General features: G+C 34.6%; 1 long non-coding RNA gene across 1 annotated transcript in view; it reads right to left on the bottom strand.

Annotated features, from left to right (window-relative positions):
* LOC125964454 (uncharacterized) overlaps positions 1–13,802 on the bottom strand; it is a 36,516-nt gene extending 22,714 nt beyond the window's left edge. Inside the window, exon 1 of the long non-coding RNA XR_007477494.1 lies at positions 13,758–13,802. This is a non-coding gene — a long non-coding RNA (uncharacterized LOC125964454). The remainder of the gene's footprint in view (positions 1–13,757) is intronic.
* Positions 13,803–14,742: the final 940 nt, after the last annotated feature.

The raw sequence follows: 14,742 nt of genomic DNA, 5'->3' as shown, positions 1-14,742 counted from the left end.
TACAATTTTGAAAGCCATCTCTGTAAAATACTTTGGAAATACCTGTTATATTTAAAGTAACTTACAATTATCATTTCAAATAAAGATATGGCATATTAAATGGCCTTAATTTCTATGCATACTTACTAAAATATGTTAGAACTTTCCAATATAAATTAAAATATACTGACACAATATCTACTCAGATAGGTGCAGCCTAACCTGGTGCCTATGAACAAGATTCTATGCTTCAAGCAGGAAGTGGAATGTGGCAAATCAGTGCCTTCATTTCTCATTTTGAATTTTTAGTGATTATAACAATTTTTGCTATGTTCCTAGAAAACAACTGCACAATTTTCAGTAAGCCATCTGCAGTTTCACTTGTGGAATTCTCATAAGCACCAGAAGAGCTTTCCACAGAAAATGTTGAATAGATTTTCTCATATCAAAATGAGCATTTCATACATTTTTGTATATAGTTTTATAAAAAACTGTGCTTTTCTTTCAGAATGTCATATAATGGTGTAAAAATTAGATTATTAATACAAATTGTGTATAAGTAGAATAATCATTTTTCAAATTAAAACTAGAGAACCCAATGGGCTCAAATGAGCAAACTGACCTTTCTCAAGAAAATGCATAATAACCTTATAGGATAACTTCTCTTTTCTATTGATATTAAGACAAATAAGCCATGTGTTTATGCTCTTTTTATAATTAATTACTTTTTTGTATAATATGTGATATTAATTGCCTCCACATTCCAGCAAATCTTAATATTTGTATGCGTTAATTCTCCTTATATTGAGAAAAGTTCTTTCTCTTTTCTACAGATTGCAGTGAAGACCCAGTCAGTTTTTCATATACAACAGTCTTTGGTCACAGAAGAGTGTATTGGGTGGGGCTTGTGTGGGGACGGTTGATAATAAGCTATTTTTACTGGTCAAATATTTCAAAGGAAGTATATGAACTTGTCAATATCATCTCTTAATATGATAAACAATTTAAGTAGTACATGCTACGGAACTTTTCATTTTGGTGTGTTTTATTTTAGAAATGTATGTCATTCCCTATTCATGCCACTTATAACTACTTTCTTTTGTGACTTCCCCTTCACTAAAGAAGACAGGCTTAGTAGTCATTCTATCCTTCTATATTGTAGTCTCCTAAATCACTTCCATTTTTTTCTATTTTAGAGACAAATAATGTCTACAGTTAGTGTTAAGACACCAGACATTCAGTGATGACATAAACATTTTTATTCAAGATATGTACCATAAATAAAAGAACTAGTGTGTGTACATGTGCTTAAAATAACACCTGCCACATGGTAAGTGTTTCCCAAGTATAAATACTGAAACAATATGTAATAGCTACTTAGAATTTTAAAACCTCTTATTTTGCGTTTAGTTCCTTTCGGGTTTCATTTGAGAGACTGTAACTTTTGGGCAACAGCCGTATCCAGCTCATTCTAACCCTGAAGTTTCACATTTTGTAAGAAACCAGATAGAAGCCTTGAAAAACCTTGCAATTGACCAGGTGATGTACAAGTATCCTATAATGCATATACTGAATTTCTATTTCTGTTTATTCACAACTTATTAGATGACCAATTTAGTAAGTTTTACCCTGGCCTTTTAAAAAAGACAAACTGTTGAGTACACCACTAGATGGCAGACAAAGATCAGAAAATTTCTATTACATACTCAATACATTAAAATATAGTGCACTTAAAATGCCATTTGCAGCAACATGGATGGACCTAGAGATTATCATACTAAGTAAAGTAAGTCAGACAGAGAAAGACAAATATTAAATGATATCACTTATATGTGGGATCTAAAAAAGTGAAACAAATGAACTTATTTACAAAACAGAAATAGACTCAGAGGCATAGAAAACAAACTTATGGTTGCCAAAGGGGGAAGGGGGGGGGATAAATTAGGAGTTTGGAGTTAACAAATACGCACTACTATATATAAAATAAACAAGGACCTACTGTATAGCACAGGGAACTATATTCAATATGTTGTAATAACCTATAATGGAAAAGAATCTGAAAAGGAGATACATATATATACAAAATATTTTAATATATACTATATATATATTTGATATATATATTTTGATATATATCTCTATATATAGACATATATTTTGATATATGTCTATATATAGAGATATATATCTTAGTATTTTGTACCTCATCACTACTATCTTTTGGTCCTCTAAGTATAGTTTTGCATAAATGGCATTTAAGAAAGATAAACAGTTCACATTCTGACTTGAAGCTGTGTAGGAATAAGCATGAAATAGAGCCTGGAGTCATACTGAGACCACTGGAGGCACCTGACTTCAACCCTCAATCCTTTCCATGATTTCCAGAGATTCTGAGGTTTCTATTTTGACTTTCAGCAACTTCTAGTGTTTATTCTTAGGCTAAGAGAGATCATTTAGATGAAAAAAAGAAAAAAAAGATCATCTATAGGTAGTTTCAGTAGCCTCTGATTTCCAGGCTTACTTGGAATTCTCTTACAGAGCCCCCCAGATGAAAAACAAGATCCAGATTATTTATTTATGCCTGCCAAACTGCGTTTGATTACTTTTTTAGACAGTCAACTTGTTCAACTCGCCTACGGGATTGCATCCAGCCTGGTAGTATTCAATATTAAGTACAGGTTTCCCAAATCTGTGTAACTTCTATCTTAGTATTCATAAGTGGAGTTCCAGTGTCCAACAGTTCCATTTTTCAGAATGCAAGTACACATAACAATCCAGCAATTATGAATAACAACAGAATGGTGATGACAGCAACTTCGCCAACATGAATTGATCTCATAATATGCCAAACACTGTCCTAGGACCTTGAAGGGATATAAAAGCTTTGGCTAGATTTTGCTAAAATAAGAACCTCAGAAAAGCTTAACAACAAACGTTTTTCTCACTATGTCACTTGCAGGGTGAAATAGTCTGCATTTCTGCTGCACAAATATTTTTCATTTGGGTTCTAGGCTAAAGAAGTAGCCCCTGTCTCAGTCTCATTGAAGCAGGAAAAGCAGAAAACCTCACATTTTAATTGGGGCATATTTTCTTTGATTTAATAACTTCTGCTATATAATCCACTTTTCCTTAATATGTAGGATTTGCTCCCTTAATGTGTTTAGATTGCTCCTATTATCACCCTAGGAAAATTAATCCTCACCACATATCAATTTACCAGCAGCTGGAAAAATTCCCCACTCACTCATCTCAGATGAAGATCTTTCAGTGAGGAAAAAAGCACAGATACAATCTAGTTAATCTTTCCCTAAATGACCTATCCATGGTGTCACTTTAATGAGAATAATAATCACAACCCTCTATGGACACTTTTTACATTTCTCTCAGATAAAATGAATGTTGAGAAATTTAAAGAAAGAAGAAAGGAAAATTCACCAACTAGAAGACACTAGTTTATATTACTGTCCTGCTAAATTTTAAATAGGTGCCTTTAAAAATTTTTATTTATTTTTGTTGTTGTGCTTAAAGTCAGAAAAAAACAACCATAAACTACCATTTAAAAAAGTTTCCTATTTGAGAAACTTCCCATTGTATTTTGCATTGATAGAACTATCAAATTAGAAAGGTATATTCTTAGCATCAGTTAAACTCATGTTCTACCTATAAAGTTTTATTTGATGTTCTCTGAATTTTCCACATTTGATTATAATAAGAATGAAACTATATGCAAGGACTTACTAAAACTCTAATCAATGTTTAAGAGAAAGAAATATTTTCCTTCACATTTTAAAATATTTCCTTCACATTTCCTATTAAGATTTTCTTTCCTTGCAACACAGACAATTGCTAAGAAATATACTACTTATGGCCCAGGATGTTCCCAATGTCATTCTTAAGCGATTGTCCCACAGTTGGCACCTCACTGTACTCTTGTATTGCATACAGCAAATATGAACATTTTATTTTTCTTTTCTTTATTACATTTTGTATATTCATTGATGTTTTGTATCTCTTGACTTTCAAGGAAATTTTAAATTCCATTGAAAGCTAAGCTCACCAAATGATATCATCTGCTTATTAAAATACACACACAAACACATACACACAGAGTAACAAAATGGGTTAAGTATCTAATTCTATTCTGAGAATTTATCAATCTAGGAGTTAGTTAACTCTTATGAAATATTAGCAATCTGCTTACAATTCTTCCAGATGCTGGACAGAACATAAAGAAGTTAGAGGCCAGTGTCCTCATCCACGAGGAGCTTAGAGTTCAAGCATCTATGTAATATCCCAACAGAGGAAATTTATTTCTCCCTCTTTCTCTTTTTCCTGCCAAGTTTTCCTCAGCTGTTGAGAGTTTCTATGGCTTCTGTCCAAGGAGTTTTTGCTACATAATCACTGCAGAATGTTTTCTGAAGATCAGTATATGCCCCTCTGAGAACAGCTCTTGGACACATTGGTCAACAGTTTCTTGATTGTCTTCCCATTCAGAGAAGAACACTCCAGGAAATGCATGGAAAGGATTGCCAACCTCAAGCTCAGCATCTCTCTTACACATGAAGTAAATGTATCTGGTTTTTACCAGATTATATTTGCTGCTACTAATTGGATTGGCCATGAAAAACTAGCCTTCTAGAAACGTTCTGGTTGTTGTATTAATTCATCTTATGTTTGCCATAAGGTAAAAGGAGAAGCCTTCAAATTTTTGAGGATGAAAAATTAGGACAGCTCTTCCGTCTTTTTCAAGGGCAATCCTGGATATTGTGAAGGGCAATCCTTTGTTGTGAGGGGCTGTCTGTTGCATTACAGAGTGTTAGCATCCCTGTTCTACACGCAGTAAATGCCAGTAGCTCCCTCCTGTCAGTGATTGTTACCGCTAAAGCATCCCAAAAATTCTACTAAAGCCTCTTGGGGTGGAAGAAGCATTACAGGTCTGAAAACTACTGTTATGCTTAGGACGACTTTTTCTACTAACATTAAAATGTGGTCCTGTATAAATTATAAATTCCTACATTTAAAACATACACAAAGTGAAGCAGAGGTAAGTTTCAAGCAAATATAAAGTTTCTAAATAATACTGTTATGATGCTTAGATGAAACCTTCAGTATTGCTCATTCTTTAATAAGCCTGGGTAATCTAGAAAGAGAATCATATCCTTTGTAGAGATACAAAGAATCTTGAAAATAATTATAGTCCATTCCCTTTATTTTACCAAAGAAGCATCTAAAATAAGTTAAACAGTGGATGTGGTCACACTTGCATTCTGGACTTCTGAAGAGAGGTATTCAAGGTCATGCTCACTTTAATAAAATGATGGAAACATTTCTAATTAGTGAGAAGTGAAAGAGAGGCATACCTCCAAATATGTTCGTTAGTCATTTACCCAACCTAATCTCTCAAACTGGGACTATTTCAGTGTCACATTCAGTTCTCAGTCTACAGCATCTTGGTGGAAACTTTGTTTTTTCACAGAAAAAAAAAAATTGCTTTGTTCTCCCTTCCATTTTAATTGGAATAAATGAAGCCCGAGCAGAACTTTCACACCTAAGCCTTAGTCTCAGTGATTAATGCAATCAAAACTTCTGACACTGTCTGACAACTGTTGTGCTCTGAACTGTCATAAATATTCTTTTAAATGTTTTATTTCTAATGACCCACTAATCTCAACTAAGGTAATCAATTCCTTTAAACACATTTGAACATAAAATAATAGATATCATGCAAGGTAGTCAGACTACTCATGAAGTAACAATGACGCTAGATTGGAGCTCTTGGGACACGGCATATGTGTCTCACAAGTTTGTTTTTAGGTCTTACCTGTGAGAGAATGCCATCTGGGATGGAAAATAGATCTTTTGTGAAATTTGAAGATATCACTATGTTGTTTCTCTTCTTATCTTGAAGTCGCCATTCTGCCACAGAGAGAATAAAATTAATTGGACCCAAATTTATTCTTCACACAGCCTGGCTGTTTATATTGTCATAGTGTTTATCCTTTTTCCTAGGTAATATCAAATTGATTATTGAGTGAGTCTAGGATCTTCCAAGGAATCAAAGTTAAACTGTCTAGGCTGGAATCATATATTTTAAGTTATTTACTAAAGAGGGAAGCTGCATGTGCTACTTTTCTATTTTTACAAATTTTGTCTTTTCTATTCAGGATTATAATGAATCAAAATCCTGGCTCTAGGAATCCTAACTTCTACTCTATCCATTTTACCCATGCTCCCTTTCTACTGACTCCTATTCCTTTCCTCCAAAACTGTATTTGAAAATTAACCTGATAATTTGCTCTCAGAATCCCTCACTTGGAATAGCACCTTTTCTTTTCAATTTCTCATGTGAAAGGGAAAAAGTGAGAGTTTGGGAGGGAATCTCACCTAATATATTCCAAGTTTTCTTACTCCTGTTGCTTTTTTTCCTCTCTCTCCTAGCATTAATTCACATTCACACTACCCTCATTCCATCCTCCATCTTCAGTCTCTTGAGATGAATGTGGGCCCTAGTAATAGATTGGCAGCTGGAGCAGCCAGAAGACAGATATCAGATTGTCATTCTGCACATAAGCTTGAGTTAACCAAGGGTGGAAATCTTTCCAAATATGTCTGAAAGTATGAAAAATATGGCTCTTTCATGCTTGAATAACTGAAAGGTAGCCAAACTACTTCTATCAAACTTAAAAAAAAATCAGACTGAGAATAGCATGATAAATTTTGACTCAAAAGTTAATTCATTCAAAAGGTTATAGAGCACTTGAAATCATGGAATTTAAATAGCAGATGCCTCTTAAACATCTGGAGTATCATTGCAAGAAATGTGAAACTGATAAGGAAACATGAGAAAGCAAAGATATATCCAGTTAATTATAAATTCTGTTCAGATAAATAGATATATGGACATAAATTTCTCTTATCTCTGTACCTGCATAAGACTCTCATTCCTCCAAAACAGCATTTTGAAATATGTCATCTGTGCAAATGTCCTTTCCAATTCTCTCCTTGGTATAATTTTCCCAGTATATTTCTTTCTTTCCTTTTTTTTCTTTTTTTTTTTTCTTGCAGTACGTGGGCCTCTCACTGTTGTGGCCTCTCCCACCGCGGAGCACAGGCTCCGGACGCGCAGGCTCAGCGGCCATGGCTCACGGGCCCAGCCGCTCCGCAGCATGTGGGATCTTCCCGGATCGGGGCACGAACCCGTGTCCCCTGCATCGGCAGGCGGACTCTCAACCACCGCGCCACCAGGGAAGCCCCCCAGTATATTTCTTAAGTGACAAAAATGAAAACATTTTAAGTCCCTCCCTGTGATGAGTTTTAAAAAATACTTCTTTTGTCTTAATTTATTTTGAGGAAGATGGGGCATTCTACATCTGATGTCTCAGTAGACATTTTCACATTTTCATGCCCAGCTACCACTCTGGAAGAAGTAAGAGTTTCTGGTTGTGCCAGTAATTCAAATTTTCAAAAGATCACAAAATTGGCATAACTTCACAAAGAAATCATATATCTTTAACTGACACACCATACAAATACCTGGAAATACTGATATTTTCATTGATTGTGTAAATAGATTTTGATTTGTGACTCATCTATTCCTTAATAAGTTCACATATGCTGAAACAATATACATAGTGAGCTGAGTGGAAAATAAAACAACTTAACGTTGCAAATAGGTGCCAAATAAATGGCTTTTACTGAAAAAAATAAGTGAATTTCCAGACTAGGTATTTCTGCAGCATAAGTGGGGTCTTGGGGAAAACCCAATAAAAATTAAATTTAAAAAAACCCAGCTAAGGTTGTATTATTGCTCTTTCACCTCTTATTCCTTCTCATTACAAAATGGATGCGAATTGCTAGTACAAACACATACTTGTAGTTCTAATTTTATATCATGATATACAGTCCAAATTTTGTGACAAAATGATTTTCACATAAAAGAATAAATGGGAAAATTAGACACAAGATTCAACTTGTTTATGCCTCAGGCTTAGTTTGATGACTGAAACATGTGTGAGGACTCAAGAGCCTTGTAACTGTTGTCACCTCCACCTCATAAACGCCAACTCCTTGTCCTCTAAGAAAAATGTGTCCAAATGACCCTCATTGTTAACCAGTTAACATATTGATGGCTAAAACATTAATGTAGTAAAATATTAGTGCTAAAGTTAAGAAAAGAACCCTATAATAGATTTCCTTTCTTTCTCTTTTTTTTTTTTTCTATTTAAGATATATTGGGCTTTTTCTTTAAAAGAAAAACTGTTCAGCATGCCTTCCCTTTGCCTATGATTTCACTTTAATAAGTGAGTACTATTACTTCCTAGAGAAATCTCACTTCTCAGAACAGTACATGACCAGTGCAGACCTCAAGGTGTAAGATTTACGATCACTTCTGGACAAAAGTGTAATAAAATATTAACGAATGTTATATTCCTAATTAAAATGTATAAGCATAACAATATGTTATATTAAGATTATTCTGATATGAAATTATAGATTTTTTTTTTAGCTTTCCCGTTTTTATTTCTACTATGAGGCACTGACATTTACTTTTTTTGTTTTGGGGGGTTTTTTTTGCTAATGAGGATGTCAACTGTGATGATTGATGAATGTACCACATAAATATGATGACCATGTTATCTGAATTTCTCAATTTTTTCCAAATTCTTTGGAGATATAACTATTCTTGAATAACCACATACCTATTGTTAACTTAATGTTTAGTATATACATATTAAATCATAAATAACACTGAACATACATATATATATATAAAATACCTGCCATCAATTACTGACTATATCTTAAGGATAGATTATCAGAAGAAGAATTATTGAATTAAAGCATGTTAATAATGTCCCCAAAAGTTGTACCAATTGCCCTGCATCAGCTAGCTTCCCCGTAATCCTCATCACAAGGCACCCTCACTTCTTAAAGATACTAATTTTAAAATGGATTGGGAAAAACGGTAATACATTTTGTTTACAACACCGTTCAAAGAGAAACCTAAATCTTTGTCACTTAAAAACAAAAAATGACAACAGAACCCAGAAATACTTCTAACTACTTTAATTTCTTTAAATAAAAATTTAAATAAATGGTTTCTTGAATTTCTTTAATTTAAATAAATCTTAATTTCCATTTTAATATTTCTGAAAAAAGGAAAGATCCCAAGATAATTAATCAGTAAACACTGTGCCACAGGTTAATGAAAGTTAATGATTACACAGCTTAAGGAGGTATAGAATTATAATTTTTAAAAATCTTATTTTTTGTATCTGTAGGTTGATCTCTGTTTTGTTATATTCGTTCATTTGTTTTATTTTTAGATTCCATATGTAAGTGAAAATATACAGTGTTTGTCTTTCTCTGTCTGACATTTCTCTAAGTATAGTATCCTCCAGGTCCATCCATGTTGTTGCAAACGGCAAAATGTCATTTTTTTTTTACAGATAAGTAATATTCCACTATGTTATATATAATCTATAGAATGTATATATATTATATATATACATAAACATCCCATCATATTATATATATAATATACATCTTCTTTCTCCTTTGATTTCCTGATGGACACTTAAGTTGCTTCCATATTTTGGCTTTTGCAAATAATGCTGCTATGAATATTGGGGTGCATATATATTTTCAAATTGGTGTTTTTGTTTTCTTCAGATGGACACCAGAAACTAACATAGTATTGTGAGTCAACTGTACTTCAATTAAAAAAAAAAAAATTTGTGGTTTACCTATTCCTTTACGTATTCAGTTATAACGTATCAAGTTAAATTCTCTGCACCTAAAAGAGACCTTATGTGCGATGGCTTCTATGGCTTACATCAGAGGAATCTGTATATCTCTAAGAGTAAAAGTAAAAGAATGGTAAACTTACTTAAACGAAACATCTGCATCTACTCATATACGAAAGTTGTAAAATTTGAAAAACGTTAGAACTTAGAGGAACTGATGGATCCTTATCATCTTGTAATTTACTTCTGTATAAAAGAAAAGTGGGGTCTTGGGAAGTGAAACAACACATGCAAGTTTACACTGCATATTGCGGAAAGCTGGGCAAGAACCATGATGCCCTGACTTCTGATCTTATGTCCTTTCTGTTGCTGGGCGACTAGCACAGCAGCAACGAGCCCAATGTTTCTGTGGGTAAATTAAGATACTTGGATATAATGAAACATCACTTTATATGACATATAAAAGGAAGTCTATATAATTTGCCCTGAGACCACGGCTTTGTAGGTATTCTTACACTGTGCTTGTTTCACCAATAGATGGCACACTTACCTGCTTATAGCTTTATGATTTAACAGTCTGGTTACCTACAGAAAAGCTCCATTTATTAGGACTTTAAGAATATGCTATTCTTTTTAAACAAGCTGTGCTTTATAAAAGAACTATGTAATTTTCTTCACTAGCCATTTAAAAAAAAATCAATCACCTGTCAATGATTATAGCAATATGTCATAAGTCAAATCAATACTTCCTTCTGAATATGCTCTACTCAAGTTTTCTATATTCCTTTAGAGAGAGGATGCTGTATAATGCCATATACAATCTAGTACTGAATATTTGATTCTTCATAGTTTAATTTTTCATATCACTCCTAGCTTTATCTCTGGACTACCTTCACGCTATTCTGCTATATATTTTTAGACCAAAGAATAACTTTTAATTGATTAGAATTTACCCTTTTAAGATGTGTTCTAATCTGCTTTCTCAGCTTTCCTGAAATAACTAAATCAACTCTATTGGATACCTATTTCTTAACTTACTGTCCATTTAAAAAAAATTCTATTTAGGAGAGCTTTATATTCTAGACTGAAATTATTTTAATTTTTAAAACTCTTCTGCCTTAGCTTTTGTTATAAATTTAGAAAACAAAATTTCCAAAAAACATGCAAATCTTAGATTATTTCTGAAAAATACTCTAACCTTTTGTTAAATAGAAAAAAGCAATTGGAATGATCGCTAAATGTACATATGTGCCAGTAATTCTCAGGTTTGATCAGAAGCATTCTTTCAGGTGTTCTGATATCCCAAAAAAAGTCACTCCAAATTATTAGCTCATCTGTACTGTAGTGATGGGATAAACAGAAAATTTACTTATCTCTAAAAAACTAAGTCATTAGCCTGCAGTTTCTGGAAAGACAGAGAAAGACAGTGCTTAATTAAGATGTAAAGAGTATCTCAGCCTTTAGCATTTTTTTTTTTTTTTTTTTTTTTTTTTGCTGTACACGGGCCTCTCACTGCTGTGGCCTCTCCCGTTGCGGAGCACAGGCTCCGGACGCGCAGGCTCAGCGGCCATGGCTCACGGGCCCAGCCGCTCCGCAGCATGTGGGATCTTCCCGGACCGGGGCACGAACCCGTGTGCCCTGCATCGGCAGGCGGACTCTCAACCACTGCGCCACCAGGGAAGCCCAGACTTTAGCATTTTGAGTGAAAATACACAGCAGCTCTCCTCATTCACAACCATCTTTAGTTTGTTGGTTCACTGGTTTCTCCTATGCTACTGTAGTTATCATTCTTGGGAATTCAATGTTGATTCATCCGAAATCTTTGATCTCTTCAACTTCTAAGATTATTCCCTCCTGGATATTATTTTCATCTCTATCAATTCCACCTCAAAAACCTGCATTTTAAATTTCCCCTTTCACAATCACATGCTTTCTTGTTGCACTCCAGCTAACTTTCAACCTTTCCTAGACCTCTAATACTTGACTCTACTTTTTTACTCTTAAAATCCATCTTTTTCTTTACCTTCCTCCACATCCCTGTTCTCACTGCTCTCTTTACCCAACTGAAATTCTTTAGATTCCTTGGATAACTGTGCAGCACTATGACCCATGTCTAGCTAATGCCCTTGACCTCCTTTTCTTCTGACCTACTTGCTGGCAAACCCCCAACCATGGTTAAATCCATCTATTCAACGACTACTGGTCTCCTCAGCAGCTGTGTATGGCTGGAGAAAAAAAATCCCTCCACTCTGTGGACTGATCTCACTTTAAATTTATGTTTATGGATCTCAAATGGGCACTTAGCTCACATTATAATTCCACTACACTTCTCCAGGCTCTTAAGTTCCAATTTCACACCTTTTCTTCTCTCTCCAAACACTTACACCACCCTCTGTCACTCTACACTGAAGACATCACATCAAATGTCATTGAAAGTAATTTGTTACCATAAGAATAGATCTTATCTTCCTATAACTAAAGTCACTCATTCATCTGTGTCTATCCTCAGATAGTCTTTTTCCTCTAGTTACAAAGAGAGCAATGTGATGTCCACTGTTATCTAAGACCAGTTTCTTCATAGTCTGAAGATTCCCATTCACTCCCATTCATTTAATGGCTTTGCTTTTCAATATTGCATGCACAATTAGTCGCCTTCTCTCTGCATCCTCAAGTTTATCTCATTCCTAAATTATTTCCAACAGCAAAATAAACATTAACAATGAAGCCTTAATATCACTCCATCTTAAGAAAAAAGACTTCACATTTCCCACCAGCCATATTTTCTTTGCTATTTTAATGTTAAACTATCTCAGAAATCTTTCATACTTATTGAAGCTTCTCTCCTACCTATAGTCCTCTCCTTCCATTTCACTGAAATTGTTCTTTAAAATGTCTCTAGTGATCTCCATGTTGTAATATGTCATCTTAATAAACCGTTTACACAGTTGTCTGCTCCCTCCCACTTGATATACCATTTTTCTAAACTCCTGTGACACCATACTCTGATCATCCTTTTAATTTACTGGCTACTTCTTCTCAAGTACCTTTGCTGGGTTTTATTTATTTATTTTTTTAAAATTTTTAACATGTTTATTGGAGTATAATTGCTTTACAATGGTGCGTTAGTTTCTGCTTTATAACAAAGTGAATCAGCTATACATATACATATATCCCCATTTGTCCTGCCTCTTGTGTCTCCCTCCCACCCTCCCTATCCCGCCCCTCTAGGTGGTCACAAAGCACCGAGCTGATCTCCCTGCGCTATGCGGCTGCTTTCCACTAGCTATTTTACATTTGGTAGTATATATAAGTCCATGCCACTCTCTCACTTCGTCCCAGCTTACCCTTCCCCCTCCCCGTGTCCTCAAGTCCATTCTCTACGGCTGCATCTTTATTCCTATCCTGCCCCTAGGTTCTTCATAACCATTTCTGTTTTAGATTCCATATATATGTGTTAGCATATGGTATTTGTTTTTCTCTAATGCTGGATTTCTCCAGGCTTCTATTAAGCCCTTATTTGTTTCTTTTCAACCTACAATTTCTCCTTGTACCGTCTTATTTAGACCTATGTCTTCAAATAAGCTTGCATCTTATCTCTATCTCAACTTATGCTTTGACCTCATATTTGTACGTCCTACTATCCATTTCATGTCATGGCATGTGTATTTAATATACAAACTTCAAAAACACAAACAATTTTTAGTCATCTTCCCTCTACAAGACAAAGATAATTCTCTCCTGCTGTCACCTTTGAAGTTCTCACCCTGTTTCTTCCGTTTTCCTCACACTTTCCATCCAGCACATCATTTCCCTTAACATTACCTTCAACATACACATTGAATCTTTTCAGTCTCCAACATCTTTACAGCTAAAACGCTAATACAAATTATCATTGCTCACCTGGTTTAAAGAGGGAAACAAACTTTTAAAAGTTTAAAAAGTATCATTTTGTTCCCTCCCTTAAAACCTCTCCAGTTTTCCCCACTGAAAGAAAGTGAAGTAAAAGACCTACAAAACCTACATCCTGCTTACCTCTCCAATTTCAAACACTTCTCCCCCGTTTTCATTGTGCTTAAGCCACAATGGTCTTTCTAACTTCACTTGTATATACCCAAATCAGCCCTGTATTAGAACTTCTACATTCTTTCCGGAAGACTTTTCTTCAATATTTTAAATGTCTTCTCACCACATAGGTTTAGCTTAAATGTCTTCAGAGTTCTTCACAATTATGATATTCAAATTACCTTCCATGAAGTTTCTATTTCTGCCTCAAATATATTTCTTCATATGCTTATTGACTGCCTCCTCAGGGGTGTAAGCTTTATGAGGAAAGGAACTTAGTCTCCATTATTCACCAATACATCCAGCATGCCTGGAACCATCCCGTCCATATGATAGGCCCTCAAAAAATATAGGTGAAAATTCAAAAGTAACTTTTGAACATGAATGTTCCATCATGTAAATTATTTTTATTAATATTCTTAATGGCAGATACTTGGTTTAATGGAAATCACATTTCTCTTGAACGTTTTTAGATACGGTATTAGTTTCCTAGGCCCGCCATGACAAAACACCTCAGACAGGGAGGTTTAAACAATAGAAATTATTTTCTCACAGTTCTAGAAGCTAACAGTCTATTATCAAGTGTCAACAGGTTTGGTTTCTTCTGAGGCCTCTCTCCTTGACTTGTCTATGGTCATCTTCCCTTTGTGCATTCACATTGTCCTCCCTCTGTACACATCTGTGTCTGACTTTCATATTTTTATAAGGATACTAGTCACATTAGATTAGGACCCACCCAAATGACCTAATTTTAACTTAATTACCTCTTTAAAGATTCCATCTCCAAATAGAGTCACATTCTGAGGCACTGAGGGATAGGACTTCAATATCTAAATTTGGTGGTGGGAGCGGGGACACAATTCAACCCCATAACAGATACTTATTGAGGAAAAGTCAGATCTGCATCCTAATCTAGTTTCTCCAACTTTTCAGACCTGTAGAAGTTACTTAACCA

This window comes from Orcinus orca, chromosome 5 (assembly GCF_937001465.1).
Source record: "Orcinus orca chromosome 5, mOrcOrc1.1, whole genome shotgun sequence".
NCBI classification, from domain to species: Eukaryota; Metazoa; Chordata; class Mammalia; order Artiodactyla; family Delphinidae; genus Orcinus; species Orcinus orca.
Note: the sequence above shows the minus strand (reverse complement) of the source record. Positions and strands in the feature narration are given on the sequence as shown.